The sequence below is a fragment of the Haemaphysalis longicornis genome, unplaced genomic scaffold, assembly GCF_048455015.1.
Source record: "Haemaphysalis longicornis isolate Haplotype H1 unplaced genomic scaffold, Haemaphysalis longicornis Haplotype H1 scaffold_14, whole genome shotgun sequence".
Classification (NCBI taxonomy): domain Eukaryota; kingdom Metazoa; phylum Arthropoda; class Arachnida; order Ixodida; family Ixodidae; genus Haemaphysalis; species Haemaphysalis longicornis.
Window position 1 is genome coordinate 39,743,402 of NW_027526245.1, and position 9,518 is coordinate 39,752,919.

General features: G+C 47.3%; 1 pseudogene; it reads left to right on the forward strand.

The window, feature by feature from the left end:
- Positions 1 to 6,223: 6,223 nt before the first annotated feature.
- Positions 6,224 to 8,208, forward strand: LOC144164859 (uncharacterized; annotated as a pseudogene).
- The last annotated feature ends 1,310 nt before the right edge of the window (positions 8,209 to 9,518 follow it).

A 9,518-nucleotide genomic window follows, 5' to 3' on the forward strand; every position in this document is an offset into this window, starting at 1 on the left:
GCTGTTGCCGTGCGCAGAGTTCCTCCATTCAGACAACGAGAAGCCGGAGGCCAAACTTAAACACCGCCGCGTAAAGTTACAGAAAACAAGGCTGCGGCAAAAAAGGCAACCATGAACTCTCAACCAGGCAAATTCACGCTCTGAGGCTCTGTTGTTCACGTACTGGCTCCGATGCTCGCGCGTGCGAGAATTTAGGGTGAAAACCGCAGCAGTCAAAGTTATGCGCATGGCACCATAGAGTGTTTCAACGGCGGTCAAACAAAAAAAGTTAAAGCTGCTCCACTCAATGTGAAAGCTATCACAAGTGCAGAGCAGTGATTCGCCATAATGGGCTGCAGCGCCGTTATCCGCTTACTGCTGCCACTCCCTGCATTTCTAATTTCCCGCCTTCGCAGTGCTCGCGCGCCCCCTGCCTGAAACTATCTCCAGAGGGAGTTTTGTTCTTTTTGGGCTTGCTTTAATTTCGTATGCTGGAGCTGCATTGCGTCCTTTCGAACGCGTCATTTTTTTCTTGCGCTACTGGCGCTTTCCTGCGTCATTTCGAACGCGCCATTTTTTCCTTGCGCGGCTGAAGCCTTTCTGCGACATTTCGAATGCGCTATTAGTTTCTTACACGGCTGGAACCTTTCTGCGGCCTTTCAAAAGCGCCCTTTTCTTTTTCTTGCGCGGCTGGAGCCTTTCTGCGTCAATTCGAGCGCGTCATTTATTTCTTGCGTGGCAGCTTTTTTCTCTTACTACCGTAAAAACCAATCCAACGAGCGTTCCTAACTAAATGAACGCGGGGGCTGCCGGTTATATGCGCATATTTTGCCTGAAATGTACGTGCACTTTTCTTTGCGCTAAAAAACGGGGATATGAATGACCAGCGCCAGCGGTTCGCGACGTCTGAACGGTTATGACTATTTAAACCGCGGGGTCTTCGAAGCCTCAGCGTGACTCCCTGACGCCGGTACAGGAGGCTCTACCTAGGTCTGTTATCTCACTGCGCCGCCTGATTCCGGCAGTCGCATCGACCGTTAGCGAGCTAAAACGACAAGGCAAGCCCATAAAGTGCTCTGCACTTAATATACCCGAAACAACCACTGTCCTTCAATTGAGAGTGCGGGTTTTATGCTAGCACATGCCTACAAGAGCATTCGGAGGTAGTTTGCTGAGACTGATGGACTGAGCCAACTTATCCTCAAGTACAACACGGTAGCACTTTCAAGAGCTTCGGTAGTAGGGCTCTTCAATATTGCCAACAAGTTGTCGAAAAAAAACTGGTTCGTCCGTATGACAGAAACATCGAGCTGCAAATCTTGCTGAGCTCGAACAAATGACTCTAGTAAATGGCGAATATGTATTCTGGACACTTTTTTAAGTGCAATGCACTTCTTAAGCGACCCTGAACCTGCGTCCACCGGCGATGTCCGCGCACGTGGAGATGGGCGCGCGCAGCCTGGCCGCTGACATGGCACATACCCACGTGGGGGATTGGCCAGGAAGCTCCTCGTCTTCCTTGGAAGGGGTGGGAGATGGGCGCGCGCTGCCTGGCCGCTGACATGGCACATAACCACGTGGGGGATTGGCCAAGAATCGGGCGTGAGAAGGGCTAATGCACCTGCTTAAAGGAGTACTGACACGAAATTTCAAAGCTGAGATCCGCTCTAGCAATCACGTACAACGACAACACAAATAGGTGTCTGTGAATAAATGCATCTTTCTTTCTTTGTAGTTGTGTGTGTGTGTGATCTCTCTTTCGCAAACATTACCGAACTGCGCAAATTCAACTCATGCATTCGCACTTTCACATTCTTCCCCTCGGGGAAATGCGGGCAATTTTTCACTCATACTGTAATATTGAATCAGCATTCATTAAACGCCTATGCATTGTTCCTGTCGAAGCGGTTTCCAGTGCAAGACATTTATGTTCATGCATATGAGTAACTTTTTATTTGCATATCTGCAGCGCAGTATCCTGACTGTGCCTTTGAAGACCCAAGTGGAAAGCGCCACATGTGTTGCACTTGTGATATACGAGCACCACGGTTGTAGTTAAAAATAATTCGGGAGGTCCCTGAAAAAATCCTCTAGGAGCATTTCATTGAATTTTTATCTCTAAATAATCTGGTGCCGGTGGTGTAGACATTTGAATAATATACGTAGTGTGATGTGCGTCTTACATTTCTTACTTCATTTCGCCACAGGATTATCTGACACCACATTTGAATTAAAGAAAACAAAGTAACGTTAATATAACCACGCGTTACGATGTTCGAAGTGTAACCGGAACGCGTTCCTCTCTCAATATAGGGACTTGTAACGGGAACTCGTTTCAAAATTGGGAAGGAACGAGGAATGAGTATTCGTTCCTATTTTAGAGGAACGTGTACAACATTGATTCGTTGCTTGGAAACCTTAGTACTAAAACTAACATTGATGCATTAGAAAAAATTCAGCGGACGGCCATTCGTTTCATTTCTTCTATCTCTAAGTCTGGTAGTTCTGTCACTAGTGTTGTGCTTTGAAACGGTATCCCAACTGTGCAGTCAAGACGCAGATTCTTGCGCCTAAAAGTTTTGTGCCTCCTCACAAACCGCAAGCTTGCTCTGAACACTGACCCCCACCTCACACCACAAAGAACACGTCAGACCCGGCATTCACACGCACTTTCTTTAACACAATATTTTGCTCGTACTAACTTGTTCAAATTTTCTTTTTTACCTCGTACCATTGAGAGGGGAACGGTTTGTCTGCAAGCAGCTGAGCTTATTTACGCCGAAATTAAAATTTTGTGTATGATAACTTTATTATCTTGCCCATCCTGCATTGCCCTCTGGCCAGCAGTATCTGAAAATAAATAAATAATAAAAATAAAAGCCCTGTCCCTGGGTCCCAGGGAAACACTGCGCTTATTTCGTCGTTGCACCTATGAGCTCCAAGTGACGATCATGTTTTCCTCACGTGACCTAAAGATTTTCTTCGTCGATCCAGCCACTCCGCTCTGCGCCGCAGCCGCCACCGACGCTTCCGCTCTCCGTCTGGTAGGCACGTGTTGCCAGCGGTACCTACAGCCTGGACTAGCGGAATCATGGGCGCTAAATGTTCCCACACCGCTGTACTGAACATTTAAAAATGCAATGTATAACGTAATAACAGTATTCATTATCACTTCAAGCTGATATATGTTTTATTTTAGTGCTCAGATTTTTCTTGCACATATCTAAATCGGCATGAGTGCGCCTAAACAGTTAGACCAACATTAAGCAAAAACACTAAGCGGAGCGGCGCCGACAAACCATCGCACGCGCGCAATGGACCATCTGTCTCAAATTCACGCGTAAGACTAATCGTAACGACAGTCGTAACAATCGGTTGCAAGACAATCGTGTGCTGTAGTCGGGCATGTTTATCGCGCTTTCTAATTGACGCACCCGCTTTAAAGCGAAGCTTTCTACCTCCGCCCACCAAGGGCTCTGTCGCGACCGTTGCTGTCAACAAAAAACCTCGGCTAACAAATAAAAGAAGTTACTGGCCCCGCCAGAAATCGAACCAGGAACGAACAGGGAAACAGAGCGAGAGCCCGTTGTCTTTCCGATTGAGCTGCGAGCCCACGCGGAGGCTGGAGAGACAGGCGGTGCACCCACCGAGCACATCTGCTAGTTTAACCCCTGCGTTCTCGCTGAATGCACCGTGACAGCACCACGCGAGCTCTTGCGAAGCTATGCGCTCCGCCCACGGAGCGCGTATGGGCCGTGCGCGCGCCTTGTGCATGCGCTAGAAGTTAGAAAAAATTAAAGAAAGCTGACACCAACGCATGGCATCTCACTTCTCCTCCTATCTCGTCGCCTCCGTCGCCGGCAGCAGAGACGGAGGAGAAGTGAGATCATCTTACACCGGGTTTTAGCTTGCTTTAACTGTATGAGTTTCCCCTCATGTGCTTCACCAATACAACTCAACCAATAACCGCTCGTGAATTATGAATGGATTTAACCTTAGCAAAGAATATCTCTATAAAGTAATAAAGGGTGTGGTTAAACTCGTCTCGGGATTCACTCTTTGTTGAGCCACGTGTGTGAATTCAAATGACGTCGCATGGGTAACCGTTGTGGGTGTCGTCTACAGGTTCGCTTTCCAACCACCTTCACAGGGTGGACTAGCACGCATTTTTTTTACCGAATGAATATGCGTGTGGCAAAAAATTTCAAACTTGCCTCCTGGCCGCACGGCGATGCGTAGTGTATGCAGTGTTGCGATGCATGCTTCCCGGGCTGGGGCTCTCTTCATTAGCGGGAAATTCAAGCCAACGTAACCTACTGCGCGCCTTGGGAGCGACTCTGCAACACTTCTGACAAACGCTTTCACTCTTTCCTTCTCGTATGGAAGCACTGCGAAAGCTACAGTTATCACCAGCACGGAGCGGCACTGCGTGATTTGCTTGTCACAGCAGATACGTCTTCCGTTTCTGCTATGCTTTTGTGGCGTTCTTTCGAAAGTGGCTATCGAATACGTTCATTGCTACAACTGAAGGAAAGCCCGCCAATAGCCGCTACGCCGCTGTAATGACGTCATTCGAGCGGTGAGGGCTAAAACGAGAACTAGAACGCGAAAATCACGTCTCGACGAGTGCGCAGTGATGGTCCCTCTCCAGCGACGATGAGATCACCGAACGATACTGCACGGTTACTTGTAGCGAATTTTTGAAGAGCGCAAGAAACTTCACTTGAGGAGAGGCACAATCAGTTGCAGCCCTATATAAGAAAGTCCCACCCTTAAATGGCGTTATGTGAGCAAAAAAGTTCAATGAATTGACGTATGCACACAATTTTTTATATGTCTGTTCGAGCGGCATATTCGACCTCTTTTTTTCTTTATCGCCTGTTTAGACATAAAACACGTACTCCGCACAAACACTAAAATAACGCGTCAGTGATTTTCCACCGACGCGTTTACATCATAATTTTTTCAAAGCAACTCACTTATCGAGAACTGGCAGCAACCCTGGCTGTTCTGCCTGAGTGTGATACACATCCTGTAGATACACACCACTTTCAATGAAGTTCTCGCGCTCAGGTTGTACATTCACATCAGCATGATTCATGGGCATTTTTGTTTTTCATATACTTTGAAGATCCAGAACAATGATCACATTTGAAAGCACGAACTGTGCGTCGGACTTCAATGATTGTTACTGGTGAAACATATTTAAAAAAATGGAAGTAACCGTAACGGTATTTCCTGTTAAAGTTTCTGCGTAAAACGTAACAGTGTTACAGTTACGAGTTACTCTATTTCAGAAGTAACTTGTTACAGTTACAAGTTGCAGCAAATAGTAACTAGTTACCGGTAACGCGTTACTAGTAACTAGTTACTGCCCAGGATTGCATATGACTTTGTTGTAGCTTTGTGAAAAAAGACGTGCCTAATAGCCAGCGTATGAGTGTGACTTTTTGACGAACCGAGTCACCCCTGAAGAAGAAGCCGATCCGGCTTCAAAACGTCAGGTTTTGTCTATGTATTGGTTGGAGCATAGTTGAATTTCAGTTTAGTAACTTCTCAACCAGACAGAAGTCAGTCAAAATGTTCACCTTCAAGTCCAACTCGGTAATGGCTAAGTTCTTCCAATAGTGAGTCTGAAATATAGAAGGTCGGCTTTTTAGTTGTAAGTAATAATACTGCAGTGCTCTTGTTAATCTTTTCAGCTGTGCCAAAGCACAGATTGCCCCCAAAGAAGTGGACTCCTGTATCGGCCCTGCCACGTCGGCGTACAGACAACGTCTCAAGTGACGGAGTATTAGGACGAGCATTCAGGACGAGCATTCAGGCATCAGAGGTGACCCCGTTGCCCATTGTGACTTCTGAAGCAAACAGTGCGGTGCAACAAAGCTGTGCCTTTGCACATGTAGAAACTCCTCTAAGTGTACATTCTGGTGACACCCCAAGCAGCACTGATGGTGCCAATAATGCTATTACTGCTGGTGAATCCGTGCCTGCGCGCCCGTTACAACTACTTTTTAATGATATTGCAGCTCATACGGGCAACACCCATCACTTGAGCCTTCATCGTGCATCGTTGCCAATTGTGCTTAGAAGTTCAGCTGCTTTTGATGCTGCATGTACGCCAGAAAATGATCCCAAAAATGTTCCTTGTTCATTGGAGGAAGCTCGAGACACACCCCTTCCTCTCGATAATGGTCAAAGTTGCAGTGCTGAGCCGCCTTGGTGCACACAAGAATCGTTAGCTATGTCACAGATTCGGCGAGAGAATGCAGAACTCCGGAAAAAAAATGTTGACCTGACTCGAAAATACAAGAGCCTACAAAGACTTCACGAGAAAGCAAAATCACAGCTGAAAAGTGTAAGGAAAAAAACTAGCGTCTGCTCAACAAAAAATTGGTGGATTAACTGCTTCAAGCTTTCTCAACAAGGACCAAACGACTGCTCTGACAAAAAAAAACTACAAAAGGATCAAAATGGCCTGAGAAGACTATCAGAGTGGCGCTTCAAATTAAACATGCATGTGATACCACAGGATATGAACTGCTAAGGTCATTGTCGTATCAATTACCCTCGAACTTCTGTTCGAAGTTCGAGAATAGAAGTCTTCTAACCCTGGTTAGAAGACTTCAGAACATCCGTTCTTTTCCAGATGTTCTTCACGAAGTACTAGATATTGAAAGCGCAAAAGGAGACAATGCAAGATATAGAAAACGACTGCGTGTTATTCATCGACGAGATGAAAATAAGCCAGGGTTTCGATCACGACCGCTCTCTAGACTGCCTTTTCGGGGATACAACACTGCCAGAGTCGAATGTGCAGGTTGCCAACCACGCCCTCGTGTTCATAATTGGTGGGCTAAACACAAGGTGGAAGCAGGTCTTAGCTTATCACTTCACTGGGCGATCAGTTGACGGGGCAATCCTGAAAGATCTTGTCTTTCACTTAATTCAGCTCTGTTTCAATATCTCATTGCGAGTGCTTGTGGTAACCAGTGATATGGGATCAGCTAATCATGCAGTATGGCGCGAATTGGGGTTCTCCAGCAACAGGCTTTCAGAGACAGTCTGTTCTGTACCACACCCGCACCTTGGAGACCAGAAGTTGTTCTTTATGGCCGACCCAGCACATGTTTTGAAAAACATTCGGGGCCAGCTGCTTCGTTCAGAAACATTTACACTTGGTGAAGAAACGGTAAAGGAGCAGGGCCTTCCTGGCAAAACTGTGAGCCTTGAACATATACAAGCAGTCCTCGAATTTGACACAGATGATGACCTAAAGATTGCGAACAAGTTGTCTGACATCCACACTAGAAGTGGACACTTCACTAAGATGAAAGTGAATGTCGCTGTTCAAATGCTTCGTGAAGCCCCTCCTGCTATCAGGTATCTGATCAAAATAAGAGAGTTAAAGCCTGAAGCAGAGGCGACACCTTGGTTCCTTGAACTAGTGAGCAAATGGTACACACTCATGTCATCACGGCAGCCAGTGGTTGCTTTGGGCTATTTTGATCGCTCAAAACGTGAAGATGCAGTTAAAACCCTGGAATTGGCATGCACAACTTTCTGCCGCATGAACATGGGAAAAACTGCCCACTGGAAACCTTCGCAAGCCCATCCTGAGCGCATATGATGTGAAGTGCGCTGTGAAGTTAATATGTGTCAGCCAATTGTTGCACACGCCAACATCATCTAGCTATAATGTGGAGGACAGCATGCACCTAGCTGCCCTCCTGGACTCCAGTACCAAGAAACAAGTTCTGGAGGAAAGTCAGGAGAACGAGGAAGCTGAAGAGCTGGAAAACGTACTTTTGTATGGACTCACTGCAGTGCAACGTGACAATCTTGCATATGTAGGAGGTTTTCTCCTGAAGCCCATCTTGAAGTCTGTTGACGAGTGCAATGACTGCAAAGCGGCAGTGGTGGGGGGAAATGACGACAAATACAGCACTCTTGTTCAGCTTAAAGAGTACACTCAGGGTGCTGGTAAACTCATTCAACCTAGCCGAGCTGTGATGGAAGTGCTGATTGAGTGTGAAGAGCACTTCAAGACCTTTGCCGACGAAGACGGAATCTTGGCGCTCAAAACCCCATTCGCAAGCATTTTGAGTGCGCTGCGCAGGTCATTCACTGTAAAACCGAAGGAGCTGCAAGATGCATCGTGCCCAGGTAGAAAAGGCATTGCTGGAAAGGTATGCTAGAACAAGACTCGCGTCAAATGCGCGTCAATAAAATCTGGTCTGGGACAACTGGTTTGTTCCTTGTTCTCCCATCTTTTTCTTTTCGGCCTAATTTACAGGTTTGAAGCTGGCATGGATTTGTGATATCTGCTTGAGTGTCTGTACCATTTTTTGTGCTAGCCCACCACCTGTGATGTATTATAGCAGTCTATTGTCCAGATTCGCTCGCAGGAAGTAAGAGAATTTTATTACGCGCAGAAGCACTGTGTAGGGTATGAGACACCGAGGAACAGGGCGCCGCATTTACGCGGCATGCAAAAACATTGCGAGCTACGCGGTTATTTGATCCGGCTTCCCCGCGAATACTGGCGCCGTCATCTAAAATAGCACGGCCTCGTGCCCTGCCCGAGAACGCCTTTAACGTGTTTACATTGATGGGATGACTTTGGTTCAGGAATGTCGCGCAGGCATAAAATAAGGTTCACAGGGATGTCGCGATTCTCCCCATCACAAATATACGCTCCCTAAAAGCCATCGTCACCCGTCCAATGCGGCGGGTGCACTGCGAGAAACGAGCTGTTTTCACAGTATTTCGCAAAAACTCGAGTCAGCGAACAGGTTTTTTCAGTTTTGGAAAACGGCGGCAAACCTCAGATTACAATCCTCCAGCTTCCCAATCTTTCTGTATCAATAAACCATCCAATTTGTGTTGAAGCCCTCTGAACCCGCGCTAACTCAGTGTAAACGCGCGAATGCTGGGGAACAATATGGTGGCCCGTCAAGTTAAGCGGCCGCCAGAGCTAGTGGTAGGCAACCATGGCCAAAGATGTCACCACCCTAAAAGACGGCGGCATGTAGGCTCCCTAAGCGGGACTTTCGCGGGGTGAAAAGATGAGAAGCGCATGTTCCTCTCCATGGAACTCCCACCACGGCTGCGCTCTTCACTTCAGTGACGTTTATTCAGTCAGTCAGGATTTTCGCGGGACGGCTAAAAACGACGAAGCCGCGCTTTGGCGCGGCCTCGTCAGACTCACTTCGCTACAAACCAACTTCGCATTGGTTCGCGGCCTGGCAGCCGCCGGGGGCGATGCATCACTACTTCTCGGTCGCGAATACACGCGGTGGAAGTTCAAGCTGCGGCAATGACCTGAGCTGCGGGGCACTCAGTTCTGCGGGGCCGGCCTAACGACGGCTGATTGTTTTCACGCATATGTGCGGTATAAATATATGCGTGCCCTGTCTACGCTTCCTGTCTACGCCCTATAGTCCACAGGAGTCGCACGTATGAACGTGTATTTGATTTAAATACGGCAGCGAATCAGTTGCCGTATTGCAGCAATACGGCAACTGATTCGCTGCCGA